At 34.8% G+C, this 21,752-nt stretch overlaps 1 long non-coding RNA gene across 3 annotated transcripts in view; it reads right to left on the bottom strand.

Moving 5' to 3' along the window:
- Positions 1 to 20,832, bottom strand: part of LOC146400962 (uncharacterized) — a 363,387-nt gene extending 342,555 nt beyond the window's left edge. For all 3 annotated transcript variants that reach the window (XR_014813077.1, XR_014813079.1, XR_014813081.1), the window contains exons 1-2: positions 20,496 to 20,832; positions 19,905 to 19,976 (exon numbers count right to left, since the gene is read on the bottom strand). This is a non-coding gene — a long non-coding RNA (uncharacterized LOC146400962). The remainder of the gene's footprint in view (positions 1 to 19,904; positions 19,977 to 20,495) is intronic.
- Between the last annotated feature and the right edge of the window lie 920 nt (positions 20,833 to 21,752).

Below are 21,752 nucleotides of genomic sequence, written 5' to 3'. Positions count from 1 at the left end.
AGAAGATGTCAAAAGCTGATCCTTTGAAAAATATAATATATAATATATGGAAATTACATATGTAAATATTAAATATATGCACATGTATATATACATAGCACACACACACACAACTAATAATACAAACCTACAATATCCTTGAGTGAAAATGAGGCTATCACAAAAGGTCAAGGGGTATTAAACTATTAATAAGAATGTACTAATAATAACTTTATTCCAATCAATTTAATTTTTTTTAAAGTGGTGATATATTTCTTGGAAAATCTAATTTACAGAAATTGACACAAAATGAAGTAAAAATTCTGAATAGCATTATTACTGTTAGAATTAGTAAGAAAAATTTCCACTTTAGAGGGCTGTAATGGCGAATTATGTCACGAAGGATTTCTCCTAAAACAATCATTACTACTGAATACATGGTGACAAGGATGCACCAGAGATTATATGAGAACACAAACCATAGCACTATGGGGTTATTTGATTTTTCATCAGTTTATTTTTATTCTTTTCATCTCATTTAAATTTTTAGCAGATATACACTTCTTTTTTTTACCAGTTTAAGTTTCTTTTTAGCATTTTTGATATTCTCTGCAGGAAGAAGATGACTGTAACTCAATGGCAGACATTTTTTCCCTAATAATTCAATTTTATTATTATTATTATTTTTAATAGTTATTTCACCAATACAATTTTTTTCTACCATACAGCATGGTGACCCAGTTACACATACATGTACACATTCTATTTTCACACATTATCATGCTTCATCATAAGTGACTAGACATAGTTCCCAGTACTACACAGCAGGATTTCATTGCTAATCCATTCCAAAGGCAATATTAACCCCAAGCTCCCACTCCAACCCGCTCCCTCCCCGACCCCCTCCTCCTTGGCCACCACAAGTCTATTCTCCAAGTCCATGATTTTCTTTTCTGTGGAAAGGTTCATTTGTGCCTTGTATTAGATTCCAGATATAAGTGATATCATATAGTCTTTGTCTTTCTCTTTCTGATTTAATTCACTCAGGATGAGAGTCTCTAGTTCCATCCATGTTGATGCAAATGGCATTATGTTGTTCTTTTTTATGGATGAGTGGTATTCCATTGTGTATATATATCACATCTTCCTAATCCAGTCATCTGTTGATGGACATTTGGATTGTTCCATGTCTTGGCTATTGTGAATAGAGCTGCAATGAACATGCAGGTGCATGTGTCTTTTTTAAGGAAAGTTTTGTCTGGATATATACCCAAGAGTGGGATTGCTGGGTCATATGGTAGTTCTATGTATAGTTTTCTAAGGTACCTCCATACTGTTCTCCATAGTGGTTGTACCAGCTTACATTCCCACCAACAGTGCAGGAGGGTTCACTTTTCTCCACACCCCCTCTAGCATTTGTTATTTGTGGACTTGCTAATGATAGCCATTCTGACCATTGTCAGGTGATACCTCATAGTAGTTTTGATTTGCATTTCTCTAATAATCAGTGATGTTGAGCATGTTTTCATGTGCTTGTTGGCCATCTGTACATCTTCCTTGGAGAAATGTCTATTCAGGTCTTTTGTCCATTTTTCCATTGGGTTGTTGGCTTTTTTGCTGTTGAGTTGTATTTTTTATGTTTCAAAATATGGTGAACAAGCATGGACTTAGAATCCCATTTCTTTCATGGAGCTATTACAAAATAAGACAAATATCTTTCCTTGAAATAATAATAAACTATGTCCATTGTGTTGTAAACCTTTTTATATTTTAAAATTATTTTATGAGTATACATTTGTATGTACTTTACTTTAGTAAAAAGTTTTGGGAAGTTTGGAAATTTCTTTATTTATTTGGCTATGCCTGCAGCATGTGGCCGTTCCCAGGCAAGGGATTAAACCCAGGCCACAGCAGTGGCCCTAGCCACAGCAATGATAATGCTGGATTCTTAACACATTGAGCCACATAATAAATACATATAATATGTGTATTTATATTACTAAAGGTATATACATCTCTACATCCATAGCAATAAAACATATAATTCACTATCTTTATGTGTATTTTGCTACAATGATCTAAATGATAACTGGATAGAAATAAAAAAAAAGATACATCTCTTGGATAAAGAGGAAACAGACCTCCAGGTTATGCCAACTGCCCATGTTATGATAACCTCAGTGAGAATATATGGGCAAAAATGTGATGTGCTGTTGATACAACTAGGAGTCAGAAATAATCTATGTGTCAGCATAACCTGTAATATTTCTCTTCCATTTTCAGAACTGAAACATGATCAGATCTGGCTTAGTCTATTGTTTAAATCCAGATGTTCACAGAGTTAGCTTGCTATCACCCTCTTAATCACCTTTCACTAGAAAAAGAAGTCAGAGATTGGTCACTTCAGGCAATTGCTGTCACCAAGGGTTACTTTCATATGTAAGAAACTGGGTGTTTTTGAATGGTTGAAAGCTTATCCCCTCTTTATAAGGCATTAAAATCCTATGTAATTTCATATATTCAAAGTTTTGACATTTGAGATAGTTTATACCACTCCGTTGGATTATATTTCATTTTTGAATTGACTGTAGAAAATATATTATTTGTACTCATTTTATAATATCAAATTGCAAGGGCCAAAAAATCATACTCCATCTATTATGAACTATCCAGTATTCCTGGAGAATGGCTGCAAATAAACATACTGTACTCTGATCAAATAAAAAGCCAAATGTTCAAGGGAAGTATGTGTATGCGTGTGTGTGTGTGTTTAAAAGAAAGGGTTTTGTTTATGATTTTGATTTTGCAATTTACTTCTACTAGACAAAAATGTTTAAATGAACGTATAACTATCCAAAATGTAAGATTTTTTTGTACTATACATATACTTAAAGCAGTATTTGTAATCTAAATATATGAAATGAAAATATAAGCCTTACACTTCTTGAAAATAAAGGGTAAAAAAAGGAAGAGAATATGAGGAGACTGGATACTAGTATATTGGGAAAACAAAAATTTATACTCATTGATAGATCATTAAATTAGAAAGCAACAGAAAATAAGGAAATACTGAGGTATGTGTCACAAGAAAATATGATCCAGAATGAGAGAAGTCAAGGATGGGCTGGAGCTATTGAAGGAGGATTTCTACAGAAGTTGAGGCTGAATAAAAAAAGACTAAAAAACAAGGGAATGGTTAAAAAATTACAAATGATAAGAACTGAAATTTAATAGAAGTTAAAATCAATAAATAATATAAAAGTTTCCATGTGGAGGAATAAAGAGAAAAAAAATGGACAGTAAATTTTACCACTAGCATTCTTCAGCAAGAGGCTATGGAATAAAAGCGGTCATTGTGAAAAATATATTTCAGGGGCTTTATGCAATGTAGATTCCCAAGGGTGAGAAGGTAATTTAAGAGAATTTTAGGCTTGAGATTCTATAATCCTAACAACTAGAAACTGAATTTCTTTTATAATCAACTTGTTTTTGTTTGGATAATTATCTTGAAATCCCTTTGTGAACTGCATGAGGGAATTTGGAGACATGGGTTCTGAGAAACCCAGGCAACAATAGATACTTGCTACAAAGCTAGAGCCCAGAGTGGGAAAATGGCCAGAAGACTTTAGAACCAGAATTATCTAACATAGATTCTTTAGCTGTTTATAATGTTATATTGTAAAATCTTTTATTTCTTTAAATTTTAGAAGAGTATTAAATTAAATTATATAAAGATATGTGGGAGTGGAAGGTTCTTTGTAGCATTTATTTATGTAGCATTTGTTTATTATCATCCAAGTAATATCATCCAAGTAATCTAGCATGATGGCTAGATAATGTCTCAACTTAAACAACTAAGCAAAAGCACTATGAATAAAATGAAGATATGCTGCTGTTTGGTATATTTGCTTTATGTATAGAAAAATGTTAATATCTATACTATAAAAATGTTTCCACAAATTAATATTAAAAAGCAAATACGTATAAAAAACAAGAGGAAATGACTTAAAAAGATCCTTCACAGAAAAAAATATTAAAATGGCCAATAAAAATGTGAAGCATTGTAGTTTCTTTTATTGATCAAAGTGGAAAAAAATAAAAATTATTGTTTTTATTATAGACAAAGATGAGATGAAGGGGACATTTTGTACAGAACTGGTAGGATTATAGATTAGTATAGCCATTATGGCAATGTCATGGTTTTAATAATGGTTAAATACTGAGAAATCCTTTTGAATTCAAAATCATAAATGAAAGGGGGATATTATTACCAATTCCATATACATAAAAAGGATTATACAAAAGGAATATGAATAAGTATACACCAACAAATGAGATAACCTAGATGAAATGGACATTCCTATAAACACAAAACCTACCAAGATGGAATCATGAAAAAGTAGAAAATCTGAATAGACTTATAACTAGGAAAGAGATTGAATCAATCATAAAAGAAAAAATTCTTCCCACAAAGAAAAGCTCTCGTCTCAATAAATTTCACTAATGAATATACAAAACCCATAAAGAAGTACTGAGAACCAATACTTCTCAAACATTTAAAAACAATGACAAGGAGGGAAAACTATCTAACTCATTCCTAACTCAGTTAGAAGGAAATTACCTCAACATTGTAGAAGCTTTACATGAAAAACCACAATGAACATTATACCCAGTGGTGAAAGACTGCAAGATATTCTTCTAAAATTGGGAACAAAGAAAGGATTCCTACTTTTACCATTATTCAACATAGTACTGTTGGGTGCTCTAGCCAGAGCAATTGGGCAAGATAAATAAAATTAGTCAAATTATATCTATCTGCATATGAAATGTAGAAACCCATAAAGATTCTACACACACCCAAAAAATAAAAAATTCTAAACCTATTATGTGAATTCAGTTAAGTAGCAACATACACAGTCAATACACAAAAATCAGCTGCATTTCTATACACTAACAATGAACAATAAAATTAAGAAAACTCCACTTAGAATAGCATCAAAATCTAAGATATCAATTAGGTGAAGATTTATACAATAAAATCTAGAAAAATTGTTAAAAGAAATTATAAAAGACACAAATAAATGAGAACATTATTTAGGGACAGGAAGACAATATTGCTAAGATGTCAATACTTATCAAGTGATCTACAGATTACAACCTCAATCAAAATCCTGGGTTTTTTTTTTTTTTTTTTTTTTTTTTTTTTTTGCAGAAATAGAAAAATCTATGCTAAAGTTCATATGGAAGCTCAAGGAAGTCTGAATTGCCAAAACAATTTTGAAGAAGAACAATCCTGGAGGTCTCATATTTGAGAAAATACGAAGACTGCTAAAGTAACAACTATACACAAATATGCATTATATGAGAGAAACAATGAGATCAGAGAACTTGAACATTATATAATGAGATACAAGCATGCCCGTCCCTTTACTCAGAAGGAGACTATTTCTATTCTCCAAAGTTACAACAACATCCTTGAAAAAGGAGTTCAAAAAAAATGACAATCAATGATTCTGCTCATAAAAGTTGTGGAAATATGAGACCCATGAAACATTGTCTCCCAATACTTTATAGAACATAAAATCTCTCATTGGTAACCCTGTCACCTTGGATAAGTTAATTAACCTCCTTGAACCTGTGTTTCATCATTTCTAATTCAGTGATAATCAGAGCCTCACGGAGCAGTTGTGAGGAGTATATAGAGATCTACAATCTATACAGAAGCAGAAAAAGAGTGTCTGGCATATTGGAAACACTCAGCAAGTACTGAGCCTTCCTATTGACTTCCTAGATGCCTAGCCATTATCATTGACAAAAGCACTATTCTGGATTGGTACATTTATCAATTTCTGTCTTTGGTCTCTCCAACATAAAACTACACTTAATTTTTAAGATAAAAGTTACTATGTGCTGTTCACTTAAAATACATTTTTACATATTTGTGATTTACATATTCCTGCATTGATCTTCCCCCACAGGATGTGAATTGTCCAAAGCTTTCAACCTTTAAGCAACATTATTCTTTAATGGTTATAGAAAGGCCACATGTACTAAGGTTGGTACTTCACACCTGAATGCTTGGTCTCTTCAGGAAGTACTCTAAACATTGTGAGAGTAGATCCTATATGTTATACTCTCTTTATAGGTTCCAAAAGGCCTTACATAGTTTGTCAAAATTAAGGCAATAAAGAAACACTTGTGTTGATTATATTTATAAGCAAAATATTCTAAAGTATCTAAGCCTTGCCACAAAATAACAAATAAAACATGAAATGCTGTCATTGAATGTCAGTGTTGAAAAGAAACAGCTGAAGAAATAAGAAATATGAAAGAAGACAGAGTTTTTGCTCTTTCTAGATTTTTTTAAACATTCCTTACAGCTCTTTATATCACTGCTAAACAGGACCATGTTTCATAGAATTATGATTGGGCTTCATGGATGCAAATTACTGCTTTGAAACAGAAATAGTAAGATTAAAAAATAGAAGAGAAGGGTACTTTTTCATTCAAGTAATTTTAAATCTACTTCTTTCTAACTTAAAGACATAAGTATATTAAACTGAAGTTTATTGCTGTCAATTTACAATATAGGTAGGAAGAAAGAGATGTGGAAAGTTATGACATAAATATGATAATTTACTCCAAAAAAACTGAATCATCAGTGGTATTCAAATATTGGAGTAATAGCGATCAGAAAGTACACACAAAATACTCATGGAAATTAGTTGGACTTTATCTCACAATGCTTGCAATAACCTGATTATTTTTATATACCCCAAATCCTCAACCCAGAACTCTCGACACCATTTCCTATTGCTCAATTCCTATAAAAATGCATACATATATCATTTCCTAGTAAATCGACTTTACTCAAATTCACTACTTTTCTCATTAATGTACAGAAAATTCAGGGGTTTTTAATACTTATTATTTCCCTTAGTTCAAGTTGCAGAAGGAAAGGTAAGCATACTTTAAAATGAGACAAATGACAGATAATACATAGTTTCAAAACTAGAACTAGACTAGAAAGCTCTAGAAAATTTTTACTTCATTATTAAGGCTTTCAGTCTGTGTTGGCCATGCAATAAATAGACATTATGGTCAAGTAGTCATCTTCTGCATTTCAGACAGACTGCCATCACCATATTGAATTGGCTCGAGTTTGAGAACAACATTTGCTGTGTCATTAAAAAAAGTAATCTTACCATGAAAGATGAATGGGTTTTAAAATTTTGGGGATTCTGAATTGTTCATAGTTTTCATTACAATGCTTCATATAGGCTACATTTAGCAGAAAGCCCTAAATTAATAGAAAAAAAAAATCTTGCCCAAGTGCCTAATTTTACATTGTAAACCATTTAGCCATTATGCTAGAGCCCATTTAAAGGCAGCTTTAAATGGCCTATGGCTGGTATCCAAAATAAATAAATTAAAATTTGGCTGTTAAAGAATGTTAAAGTTAAAAAAATTTTTAATGAAAAGCAGTGGTGGACTCAGCACTACTGAGGAGGTTTTTGTTTTGTTTTTTAACTTTCTGTAGTGAATTTAAAGGAGACAATACCTCAGTAACAAAAAAGTGACAATTCTGTTGGGTGTTATGATCATTGTACAACTATAAACGTAATAAGTTCATTGAGTAATACAAAAAATAAATAGGATTTAAATATTAAAAAAGTGACAATTCTGGATGTCATTTAATTAAATTTTATCTCTCTACATTCGTATTTTGTTTTTAATGATCATAATCTATTAGTGGAGTTCCTGTCGTGGAGCAGCTGAAAAGAATCCAACTAGGAACTATGAGATTGTGAGTTCGATCCCTGGCCTTGCTCAGTGGGTTAAGGATCCAGCGTTGCCATGAGCTGTGGTGTAGGTCGCGGACGCAACTCAGATCCTGCATTGCTATGGCATAGGTGGGCAGCTGTAGCTCCAGTTAGACCCTTAGCCTGGGAACCTCCATATGCTGCAGGTACAGACCTAAAGAATAAATAAATAAATAAATAAATAAATAAATAAATAAATAAAATAAAAATCATGATCTACTGGTAGTATGACTGGAAACAAATGGCAACAAAGAACTGCTAGTTTCTTCATTCTGCCTTTTTATTCCCTTTGGTTTCTTTTTCTTTTTCTTTTGACTGATGTTCCTGTTCCTGACACCTAAATGATGGTAACATTCTATTATTTTGATTGATAAGAAATTGCCGAAAAAATTATAGCATCTAGTGAGTCAATATTAACAGAAAGCCATTAGAGTTTTAGATGCCCTTGTTTCCCTCTCCTGTGAGAGAGAATACATTTGAACCTGGCAGTGGTGTTTCCTTCACAAATTTGTGCCAGCTAAAGTAACTACATGCAATTTTTATTCAGTACTTTTCAGTCATTCCTACTTTGCAAGAAAGGTGTTTTAGTTGCAGTTGCTGGCTAGTCTTCCATTGTACAAAAATATCAAACAGTAGTCTAAATTACTTCCCTGACCATTCAAGTTTCACTCAGAAAGGTATCTCTAAGAAAATATGAAGCATAAATTTATGTTTGAACAGCTCATTGTAGCTGTTCAAATATAAATTACTATTTTATGTTTCCATGTTTATAATTGCAAACTAAATTTTTAAAAGTCAAATTAATCACATTAAGAATCTAAATTAATCACATTAAAAACCACAACTTTTTACTGTTAAAAAAATTAACCACGTTTTACCATAATTTTAATTGAATTTATAATAACTATTGCAAATACTTACTGAACGGAGAATTGTTCTGAAATTGTGTATAACTGAGATATTTTCAAATTTTTATTTTTAGAAATAACATAAAAGGAGACCAACTTTAATAAGCAGAAACAAATTGTAAAGAAAGCCAGTCTAGATTCAGGTATTATTATACTACTTGTTGAATATTCATTCTTGTCTTCTATTCACTTATTTCATTGGGTCACAGAAAATTACGGTAGTTTAAATGATACAATTTTAAAAAAAATGTCTTAATCAAACACTGCTCACTTATACATGTGAGACTGGGGTGGGAAATCTTTGTTCAAAAACAGATGAATGACCTCATTTAAACTCTCACAAAATGTTTTTTGCTTTGCATTTCTTCATTAGACCCATATGTTACAGTACTAACTGCCTGCAGCCATTTACACTAATAATCCATGAATTGACATTTTTGCTAATAATATAGCAAGCTCAGGTTTTTCTTTGTCACTTTTACTTAAAATGGTAGGAGAGATGGCAGATGATGACATTTCTCAGTCTCCACAGTAGCCTATTTCCAAATTGCTCTCTCCGAATGATAACATCCATTAGGAACTAATGGGCAAGATGTTGTTCTTTCAAAACCCACTGAGTAATGCTCATGTGATTTTAAATAACGAAAAAAGAAAATTATTTATGTATGCAACTGATCAACATGACAGCAAATGCTCAATAATTTATTACTTAGTCACAAGACTAAACAACGATTACATTATAATAGAGAATGTTACTCATGAATTAAATACATTTATATGCATTTCTATACATATATTTATAAGAAGAATATGTGATATGACTTCTTAGAGAAGACTGAAGTTGCTGTACTTCCCATGTTAGTACTGCTATTTAGATAACATCAGATGGACACAGTACTCATTTATTAAAATTAGTAGTGTCTTATTTTTTAATACATGCTCTTAAACAAATAACAGCCACCTCTGGTCTTTACCATAACCTTTCCAAATCAAAACATACATTTTTTTTTTTTTTGAGAATGGCTGTCTCTATGGAGACTTTAATTTGCTAAAATATTTTCCAATTTCATCTTAGTCTGGGTAGTATTTATTTTTCTCCGTTTTTGTTCCATTTTAATGACAGACATTCTTTACTTTCTGGCTCACTTATTATTTTTTGGAAATTTGATGCCAACTGTTCCCCATCCATTTTATTTGTCCTAGTCAGAATGGCACCAGTAATTAAGGAGGCCTTCACAGAACTTTTGTCTTAACCAAGTTACTAATTCTCATGCTTATTTCTACTTGGTGATTCCTTTCTTTGGAAATTCCATAAGGTTTACCACAGTAATCTAGCTACAACAGAATAAAAAATATTATACAAAATAGAGATATTTGATATTCATATCTGGTTAATATCTATATCACATCAGTTACATTCTATTCAAACAGAAAGTCTGAATTTTTGAAAAAGTTAAAAATTAATAGAAGAAATTAACAAAGACTATTGAGTAGCAATAATGCATTACATGAAGACAGATTTCGTTACTAAGTTAGTAGATTCAGTTTTTAATCTGTTCTTCGAATTGAATGGGTCTACACACTAGAAATTGAGAACAATACTATCTGGTATTGTCTTCAAGGGATTTGCAATCTTGTTACTTAAAAAATAATAATTTTAGAGAACATATAAGACATAGAATATAATTTTTGTTCCTCTAAGATTCATAATGGAGAAGGTTACCATATGTCAGAGTCAAAGAAGAGTCCACAAATTTCTAAAATCCTGACTTGAGTTAGACTTTGGAAATCAAAATGAAAAGTGTTCAGGGATGACAAACTATCTTAAGAAAGCATAAGGGACAGAATGGTATGAGAAGTACCAGAGCATATATTCTCCAAAATTTTATTCATTCTATTGCCTGGAAACATCAGAAGAAAAGAGAACGGTGGAAGGGGAAATTATCAAAAATAAAATGACTCTTCCAAACAATGTATTTCTGTTATAAAGGATAATATTTATCAAGAACTACATGGTCAGTATGATGCTCGATACTGTACACTCAGTTAATACATTAATCCATGCTGATGTATTAACTGAGTTAATTTGCACAATAATTTATGAGGTAGGCCTTATTTATATCCAATTTTACAGATGAGGAAACTGATTCTAAGTCACTTGCCATAAACTACTCAGATAATTCTACCCTAGAAATGCTGGCTCTAGAGCCCCAAATTTTATCTACCACACCATACTTGCCCTAAGCCCAACTTCAAACTTCCCAATCACTGACAATATTATGGACTGGATGCAGTGAAATGACAAATTCTTACCTTAGAATACAGTGTGAGTTATTCCTTGTCCATTTTATAGACAACTATGTTTCCCAGCCTCATTTATGTTTTACTTTATTGGAGAATTTGTTTTTCACCTCCTTCTCTGAACTGTGCAGTTTTTAGTCTTAAAACTATTTTTGAAACTACTATTTTGATTTACTTCATTATCTATATAGTATCTACTATCTTCTACTGTTTTATTATAGGCAGATTTATATGCATACTAGAAATCCTCATGTTTCCATTTTAGAATTCATATATCCGCATGTAAGGTTTTTAGCTGCACACCTCTTTCCATTCATTTACACAAATATTTGGCTATTATACTCAATTATATTTACTACTGGAAGCATCAATATTTATATAATCCACTGTTGGCACAGATTTATTAATTTGATTAGTCCCCAGAAATCTATATTTAATATTTTTGAAGTCATAATTATGGACTGGTAATTTTAAAGTACTTTAGATAGTGTCACATATTTAGCATTTTAATAATATGAGAAATAAATTTTATTTGAATTTGAATGTTTATTTTAATGTCTTCTAATCATGTTTAAATTTCTATTAAACAAGAAATTGCTTGATTTCCAAAGGTATGTCTAATTTATCATATAAGGGAGCAAATGTAAAAACATGAAAAGGAAAACTTTTATATTTTGTTTTCTTTATGCATAATCAATATAAAATTATAACATTAAAATGCATTACCTAGTTTGCTGTCAATAGTAAAACAGGGCAGTTATGTACTCAAAACCACGTTTTTAAAATCAAGTTATTTATTAACCGAATACATTTTGAGATCCATAACTCTACTTTTCAAAGTAGGAGTACATATATACTATGTGGTTTCTAGATGCATTAATACAATGTGAGCTCAATATTTATTGTGTAAGTCTGATAATCACCTCCCAAATTTCAATCAACTAAAAGGAAAATGAGGTGCTAATGAAAGAAAAATAAAAGTGTAAAAACAAGAATCTAGATGTATTTATTGTGCACCTCCTTCATTTTATTTCAAGTACCATGGAGGTTTTATACATGTATTGATAGATAGGGTATTTATATATTTGTTACAAGTTATGTAGGATGTCTCTATTTTCTAACCCTAAACTGTCTACCAAACATTACCCTTGCATTTATACTTCTTGGTTTAGATTTTCACCTGGATTTCCTTTGGCCTACAGCCAAATTTGAAAATGCTGGAAATTAGAATTATAAACTTGATCTTCTTCTTGATTTCTCTTTGTCTTCCACTTGGCACAGTATTCTCCTGTTCATTATCCTTATAGAAATCAGATCCTCAGAGTCATTCTTAATTCTCACTTTTCCTTCTCTTATTTCTGTTGATCTAACTTCAAACCCTGCGAAGATCTTTTCAGTTTCAATTCCAATGATCCTCTAGTTGGTGCTAAAACATTTCATACCTATATTGTTACAACAGAATTCTAATGTTTCCCTGCATTAGGCCTTTCTCTGTCCTGTTATGACATAATACTTCTAAATTATTTTTAGAATCCAGGTATTTTCCTGCTCAAAAACTATTTGTGCCTCCCAAAAGTCAAATGATTAAATTTTGGTCCCAAAAGAAAGTTTACCCTGATGCTACTGAAAATTGAGCATCAGGACCCTTCACTTCCAAGTTATTCCTCCAAGGGTCTTTAGCCAATTTCTTATGTGTAGAATTGTATTACATTTTATTTAAAGAAGGGTTTGCAAATTAAATACATTTGGGGAATTAAATACAACTTGTATCTACCACAAGTTCTTGATTATCATTTCAGGTTACACAATCTCAAACCTTTTGATTAACTGAAACTCAAAAACAGTTGCCCAGCTAGAAGATCGTGTGAGAAAAAAATCAACAGCTTAAATAGTATTAGGAGTTCTTGCAGGTTCCTCAGAGCAGGCATAAGAAATAAGATCTAAGTCTGTCCTTTTCTCAGGCGCATCCCTCAATGCTCTCTTAGTATGAAACAGTTAAACTTGTGATTCTTGATGCATTATGGCTCAGTTTATCTAAAATAACCAGGGGATAATTCTGAGATCACTGACAAAGAGGCAAAATGCATTATTCACAGGATCGAGTTTAAGGAATAATTCCATCTGCATCCCTAACTACTATGAAATACTTAATTGAGAACCAGAAGGAAACCAGAAAAAAAAAAAACCAAAAAACAAAAACAAACAAACAAACAAAAACAACCAAACTGGCAAAATCACCCTTATAGGACCTTTGTCCTTATATCCATAAGTCTGTTTATATTTTCCAATATAGAAAAACTTTGCATGTTTTAATTTTTGAATTCTGTATCTACAATAAAACAAAGTATTCGTAAGTAGAATTTTGGTAATGTATAGAATTTGTCTAACACGCTGACTAATGGATTTGATGGCAAATTCCTACATAGTAAGATCTTTCTTACTTTCATTTCCAGATACATACCTTGCTATATCCTAAACCTGAATAAACTACATGCAACTCAAGTTTTGTGGGAATACCATAAAAACTTTGATGACCAAAATACAGTTGAATAATTATCATGCTTGCTGGTGCTCAATTTACAAAAGGGACTGGGAGACTAACATTAACTATCCACAAAAATTAACAGAAGGCTATTAAAATTTCTCTTTGAAGTCAGTGCTGTGACTTGATCTCCCAGTTTCATCCTTCACGTCTACCCTGACCTTTAAAGGGTTGGCATAAAATTCATGAATAATTGCTTTCCTCTTTCCTTATCAGGTAACTCTCAAATGTCTGCTATGAAGTATATTTTGCACTCCCTCTTTTGTGTCTTACCAGTGGAGACATTCAAACTACATAAGCATAGGAAACTCATGGCCTCCAAGGGAAAAGTGTGAGTCATATGTTCTTTACCTAGAACTGAACTTTTTTACATTGTATTTAGTTAATTATTTTGGCTAATTGTCATGGTTACTATGTATTAAACATTGTTGAGGCCGTGCTCATGTCCCCTCAATACTCACCATTCTAGTGTATGCCAGTAGCATCTTATTAAAAACACCCGAAACTCTCCACCTCAGGATTTTCTATTGGCTGAAGTTGGTGGTGGAGGGTGGGGGTGGGAAAGGAGACACAAAGTGCTAAGAAGTTAATGCCCCTAGAGTAGCTTCCAGTCAGTAAAAAATGTGGGCTGAAAGATAAATTTCCCAGATTTTTCTACTCTTGCAAAACAAATGCATTTCAAAACCAAAGAAAGACTGCTGAGTGAAGGAGTTTTACTGCCCAACAGGAAGTCCCATTTATGGAAGATCCCGAATAATGGACTCTGAGATGCTCATTTCCTAATCCCCAGAGTCTGTCAATGTTACCTTTCATGGCAAAAGGGATTCTGGAAATGTGATCAAATTAATGATCTTGAGATGAAATAGTTATCTTGGATTATTTGAGTGTGTCCAGTGTAATAGCAAGGATCCCTATAACAGGGACATAAGAAGAGTCTGAATCAGAGGAAAAGGTGATATGATGATAGAAATAGAGACAGGCATGATGCACTTTGTAGAGGAAAGAAGACAGCTACAAGCCAAGGGATACAGGAGATATATTAGTCAAGGTTCTCTAGAGAAAATGAACCAAGTGTATATAGATACAGATACATAGAAAGAATTATAGGCATATGTTGGAGACACTGTAAATTTGGTTCCAGATCACTGCAAAAAAGTGAGTATCACAATAAATTGAGTCACATATGTTTTGGTTTTCCAGCGCATATAATTTAGTTTACTAAGTGCACAACAGCATTGTGTCTAAAACATGTACATACCTTAATTAAAAATGCTTTATCGCTAAAAAAAATTGCTAACATCATTTGACAAGGCAGGGTTAACATAAACCATCATTATGCAAAAAATGCAAAATTTTCAAAGTTCAACAAAGTACAATAAAATAATAATGTCTGTATTGTGAGGAATTGGCTTCTGCAATTTTAGAGTCTGAGAAGTTCCACAATCTGCTGTCTGCAAGTTAGAGACCCAAAAAAGCCAATGATACAGTTCCAGTCCAAGCCTGATGGCCTGAGAACCAGGGGAGTCAATGGTATTAAGTTTCAGTTCAAGTCCTGAGGTCTAAGAACCTGGATCATTGATGTCTGAGAGCAGGAGAAGAAGGATATCCCTGCTTAGATAAAGAGCAAATTTGCCCTTCCTCTGCCTTTTTGTTCTGTTTAGGCCCTCAGTGGATTGGATGATGCCCTTTTACATTGGTGAGGGCCATCTTCTTATTCCACCTACTGATTTAAATGCTAATCTCTCCTGGAAACAGCCTCACAGGCACACTCAGGACTAATGTTTCACCAGCTATCCCAGCATCTCATGGGCTAGTCAAAATGATACATAAAATTAACCATCACAGGAGGCTACTAGAAGCTAAATAGATGTAGGCAACAGATTCTCCCCTCAAATCCTTAATAGTAGCCAGTATTACTGATACCTAAAAACTGTGCAGTGACACTGATTTTGCACTTCCAACTTCCAGAATTGTAAGACAATAAATCTGTATTGTTTTGAGCTACTATATATATGATGACTTGTTATAGCACAGATAGGAACCAGAAACACAGTCCAAGCAGAGTCCGAGATAGTTTCCTAGGGATGAAGTTCAAAGAAGGAAAAAGAGATGTCTCTATATTGATTGTCAATGTCCGGGCATCCTCACTAAGTAAGACTAGATGGTCTGGAGGAGGCTGCTATGTAGGTGGGCTGTCCTTGGTATCCAGATGTGTCTGCTACACACATGAGGTCCCTGCCTCAGAGGTGCACAATGAGAAAGGCTAATTATGGCTGTATTATGATTTATCATTTCCTCTTTAGGTGAAGAGAGATGATTCTGAGGTGGGTTCTACATTTTCTCCCAGAGCTGTTGAAAGCAAGAATCTGCTCAATAATATATTTAGCTTTTCCCCTTCCCTTTACTTCCCCACTCTCAAATTAGTATTTTCTTTCTTTTTTTTTTTTTTTTTTTTTTTTGTCTTTTTGTCTTTTTGTCCCTTTAGGGCTGTACCCGTGGCATATGGAGGTTTACCAGGCTAGGGGTCTAATCGGAGCTGTAGCCACCGGCCTATGCCAGAGCCACAGCAACTCAGGATCCGGGCCGCATCTGTGACCTACACCACAGCTCACGGCAATGCCAGATCCTTAACCCACTGAGTGAGGCCAGGGATCAAACCCACAACCTCGTGGTTCCCAGTCGGATTTGTTTCCACTGCACCACAATGGGAACACCACAAACTGGTATTTTCTAGAATGACTTCACAAATATGACATTTAACCTTCAATGTTTCATCTCTAGGTGAGTTTTTGGGAAACACAATCTAAGACACTATATCACAATTTAAAAGATTGTTAGTATTAACTAGATATTTTGTCAGTCATGGCTGTTAGTTTCGAGGAAGGTAAACCCACTCTCTGACTGAATTAGATAAGGAACTTATTAAATAGTTACACAGTAGCTCACAGAATCTTTGGATGAACTAAATAAGAAAGATAACAATTAAGCACTCAGGAACAATTTCTCAAAACTAAGCAGCTATAGAACTCTTGGAATGGCCACTACACACTAGTGTACCTGTTGTCACTTCTGCCCCTTCTTCTGCTCTAAAAATTTAATTGAACTGTAACTGCTAATCCTGATATAATTGCTACTTCTGTAATAAGGACATAATCTTACCCAAAACCTCCCCAGGGCTACCCAAGAGGAAAAGTTCTACAATTTTGTGCCTCTTGTGCCACTAGCTCCTGAGTCAAGTATGAAGTGAGTGCATTTGTTTGGTAAGACATAAATAATATATCTACTTTCTGGCTCATGAGAAGCTATTCAACTTTTCAATAATAATAGGCAATTTTTACTTCCCACCAAAATCCACAAGGTAAGGAATTCCTCAGCCATGAAGAAGGTCCTGACACTGTTTGACCAAAAGGAAGATTGATTGTTAACTAAAGTGACCCTTATCTGAAAAAGCCTATGGCGATTTATATCACTTTTAGAACTATATAATTTTCTCTGAAACCAAACTCAAAGTTACCAGAAACAATACAAATTTTCATCATTTATTTACCTGGCCTGGTTAGGGCTGCGTTTGCTCTGTACTATGGCAGAGTTGGTGGTCCTAACATACCCCCTGCTAATATCTCCTGAATCTATGAAGTTAATCCAAGAAAAATTTTCAGAGGGAATTGCATTGGGTTCACTTAATCCTCACCCTTGCACATACATAAACTTTAATTATTTGACCATCACCTTGACTGTTATAGTTTAATTAACATATAAATCCCTAGTTTGTTAAAAAGCAGAAATATTTAGAGGCAACAACAGATTCCATTGTGTGTACACTCAGAAAGACCATGCTTTTAGAAACCATGGAGAATTCTAATGGATTTTTCCAGGAGCACAATCCCAATAGTCCATATTTAAGGCAACTTGGGAATAGTCAGCAGTTTCTAACCTAAGTCTAGACTAAACTGATGCCACATAAAATTGAGACTTATACTCCTTAGTAATTTTTAAAAAGGACACAGTCATTTTATCGGTTAGTATTTTCTTTTTTCTTTAGATTGACTACTGGGAGCTCTATGGCACCCAATTACAATCTCTTATTTTCCTTCCAAACCTGAGAGGCTTTTTTTTTTTTTCTTTACTATTAGTAAAAACCAATGTTATTACTCACAGAGTCCTGCAAATCAATAAGAAACCCCTAGAATTCAATTATTTCTCACTTCTTTAATTAATCTTTGCTCTTTCTATCCACCTTACTAAGTCAGAGAAATTGCCTCAGAATGAGATACCATGATTAAATGCATCCTGAAAATTCTCCTGGAATTCTTCTATATCTTTTCTGTTGCCTTTGCTTGAAGGTCCTTGTTTCAGTTGTTGCTACAGTTGTTGCTACATTGTAGTTGTACGGTTGTAATCAGCATGCAAATCAGGAACTACAGGGTATAATCAGCTTTCGAAATCAAAGAAATTAGATGGCTTTGAAATTTTTAGTAACTCTGATGCTGGATTAATTTTACCACAAACACTGTTATCTACAGCAGTATAGGAACAGAAAATTATCATAAAAATCTCTTTGAACTAACCTATTTAGCAGAATCTCCTACTATTCTTTATTGAAAGAAGACTAGTCTGAGAAACAAAATATAATCATATAACTCATGCTCATTGCCTCTTCTTCCTACATTAAGTCACCATCAAATTATGAGTATTTTTGTATCTGCTCTCTTATTTTATCAGTAGAGGAATATTAGAATGTTTAGGCAGTTCCCGTCATGGGGCAGCAGAAAGGAATCCAACTAGGAACCATGAGGTTGAGGGTTCGATCCCTGGCCTCATTCAGTGGGTTAAAGATCTGGTGTTGCCGTGGGCTGTGGTGTACGTTGCAGATGCGGCTCAGGTCCTGCATTGCTGTGGCTGTGATGTAGGCTGGCAGCTACAGCACCTATTGCACCCCCAGCCTAGGAACCTCCATATGCTGCAGGTGCAGCCCTAAAAAAGACAAAAGGACAAGAAAAAAAAAAGAAGTGTGTAGCACAAGTGTACATAAGCTTTTGAATTTGGTCTCTAGGTAGATATTCAAAGGCAGGTGCTGGCTTTTCCATTTGACTTCTGGCCATATTTTTTTCCAAAATCTAAATGAACAATTTCTTGCTATTTTGCAAATACACACCAATATACATCATAGTTTCCTGTCTTTATGCATTTACTCACACCATTTTCTTTCCTCATTATTTCCATTAGCTTCTCTGTTTGTGCTGTCCATTTTCGAGGCCACATTGAACCTTTTCTGCTCCAAGATACTTCTCTTGGTTCTCTCAACTGAAGGGAAATTTTCCTCATTTAAATTACCATGATACTTCATCAACTTATCACATTCTGCCTTGAATTATAGCTATTTCATGTTTGTCATAGCCTCACTGCTGATCTGTAGGCTGAGGCCTAACTGAGCAACATATATCAATTGAACCACACACTTAAAAGGTATTTTTTTGAGCTGATTTGTATTGTATGGATTCTAAAGAAGATCATTTAAAATAATAATTACATGTCTTAAAAAAAGAGACCTCAGTTTCTACAAGATTCTACGGGATAGTGAGAAAAACACATGTACTTTGGAGCGAGGCATATGAGATTGAAATTTTGGCTCTATAACTAAGCACCTGTGTGATGAATGACCAATTATTAAATTTCACAAATCTTCAATTTCCTAATGTGTAAAACAAAAGTAATACCTGATTTTCAGGGCTCTTAATCTCTCAAGTTAGGAGCTAGTATGAGATAGTACGTGTCAATCATCTGTCATTTGGTTTGCAAAGCTCAGATATCAGAACTATTATTTACACCAATGCAAATGAAATCCAATAGGTATTTGTGTAAGTCCAGTTAAGCTATTCTCTGTATTATTTAGAAAAGTGGAAACACTGAAAATGAAGTCAATTATCTGATCCTTCAACACGCATTACAATATTTTTGTTTGAAATTTATACAGCGTTAACACATCATTCAGCACATTAAAATTAATACAAAGGGAAACTAGGTCATTAATTATTAGGTAACTGAAGTACATTTGAAATACAGGCATTTGTATTGTTCTTTGAGGGACATGCATAGTCATTAAAGCTATGCGTCTATCTTTATTTTGTATGCCAGAGAGAACTGATGAAAGCCAAAAAGAGAGAGAAACCAAAAATGCTTAAGATTCCTAGGAGTATTTTTTTCTTTACTTGATTTTGTCTATGCTTTTGGAAGAAAAACACATTTGAATATTAAAGAGACAAATGACTATTTTATATGGAGAAAGTTAAGATGAAACAGGCCAACAATTTTGGAGGAGAGCTAATATTTAGAATCATTCTCGGTACTCACGATACTGTTGTCCTCAGAAGGATCCAAATGAGATGATTTGGTAAGGCAGTTGAAGAACAGTGAAGGGTATCTCTGTGAGAGTGAGAAATATTATTTTATTTTTTTACTAATCTTTTTCCCAGAGTCCCAGAATTTGCCTGGCATATAGTAGGAACTTAGGAAATATTTGTTGTGCAGATGTTGCCTTCTATATCAGCAAAGAATGCTGCCACCATCAAGCCATTAGTCACTACTGTGGCCCCACATGATGAGCCCTGAAGGAACTGGGGATATAGACAATGGGGCTGCAGGCTGCCAAACCCTCGGCTATTGCAGCCGCCTGGCAACTATGCACCTGAGAGGACTCAGGATGGGTAAGAAAAGGATATGATCCCAGATAGCTAATATGCATAACAAAGGAATGATTTCAATGATCCCCCCCCCCACTCTAGCATCTTTCCATACACTGAAAAGTGCTAACCTAAAAAAAAAAAACAAAAACAAACAAACACACTAGAGCTGTCTGGTTTTCTTTAATTAACAGTAATCTTTTGATGTTCCGACTACCTGGTTTTATTGCAAAAACTGTTATATACCCAACTCCTCCCTTACCTCTTCTGAGCAGCCTCTCTGGGAAGGTGTTTTCCCAGCTTAAGTCCTCAGAAAATTCGCTGAATAAAACATAATTCTCAACTCCTAAGTTTTAAGTTACGCATTTTTCAGTCAAAAGGTGAAGGAATTGTGAAACATTTGACTTAACACTCAAAAACTAACAGTTACTGCGATTAAAGTACCAAGCAGCAAGCCACTTTTGCCTAGATTTTTGCTAAGCATCAGCAAAAAGCAAAACGTAGGGGTGCTAAGACCGAGGACTGGACCCGAGGCCCCATCCCTGCGCAGCTGCTCACTGGTGCCGCACTGCCTCCAGGTCGCGGCCCAGCCCCGCTCCGCGGTTGCGCCCTGAGCGGCCGGAACTCGGCCCCTCCCACTCCCCTGGCGTCGGCTAGAGCGGCCACCTGAGGCCTTGGTGCTGCCTGAGGGGAAGCCCGCCCCCTGGTGGGGCAGCGCCAGGCGCGGCTCTGGACCTGGTGCCAAGAGGCCTCTGGGCTGCGGGGTTGGGGGGGGGTCCTGGAACCCCTGACGACTCCGCAGTGGCAAGCGTTGCCGAGAAGGTGGCGGTACAGCTTGCCCAGTCAGCAGGCGCCAGACCCCAGTTCTCTGAGCCGCCTGAGGGCAGCTGGGGCTGGCTGGTGCTGCTGGCGGCCATGTGAGGCAAAGGCGCTTTCAGGGTGCTCTTCGCGTGCTTGCGGAAGACCTTTGGGTCCAAGGATGAGGACAAAGTGGTTGTCAACACAGCGTGGGTAAGTTCTCCCAACCTGGGGGTGATTTTCCTCTGCCGGCGTCTTCACAGACATGTTTGGTTGTCGGAAAACTGCTGTCCTGGGCGCGGCTGTGGAGTTTGTTGGACTCATGTCCTCCTTTGCGGGCTTCATCCGGCCTCTGTACTTTACGTAGAGACTCATGGTTGCCTGTGGCTGCTCCTTTGCCTACCAGCCTCCATTGATCATGTGGGTTCACTTTCAAGAAGGACCTTGCTCTGGTGAATGGCGTTGTCACCGCTGGCAGCAGTATCCTGACTGATGGTGTGGGCCTCTTTTCTACTCCTAGGGTCCTCTGGCAACTCCATGTTCGTTTCCTTTCTGCGGGCTTTACTTAGCGGCTTCTTACTTCCTGTGCCAAAGATAAAGACGGAGCAACCAAACGAGGCAACTCACTCTCCCCCTTTTCCAGGAGAAAGTTAAGTCCTCCAAAAATCTTTTTATTTTTTAATTTTACCACCTTCAGGGTGACAGCCTGTGCACTGTGGGC

This window comes from Sus scrofa, chromosome 8 (assembly GCF_054392235.1).
Source record: "Sus scrofa isolate SSC_HxYL_T2T_F1_AM1 chromosome 8, Sscrofa_HxYL_maternal_Yorkshire_Landrace_v2.0, whole genome shotgun sequence".
NCBI lineage: Eukaryota > Metazoa > Chordata > Mammalia > Artiodactyla > Suidae > Sus > Sus scrofa.
This window is presented reverse-complemented; position numbering and strand designations above follow the sequence as displayed.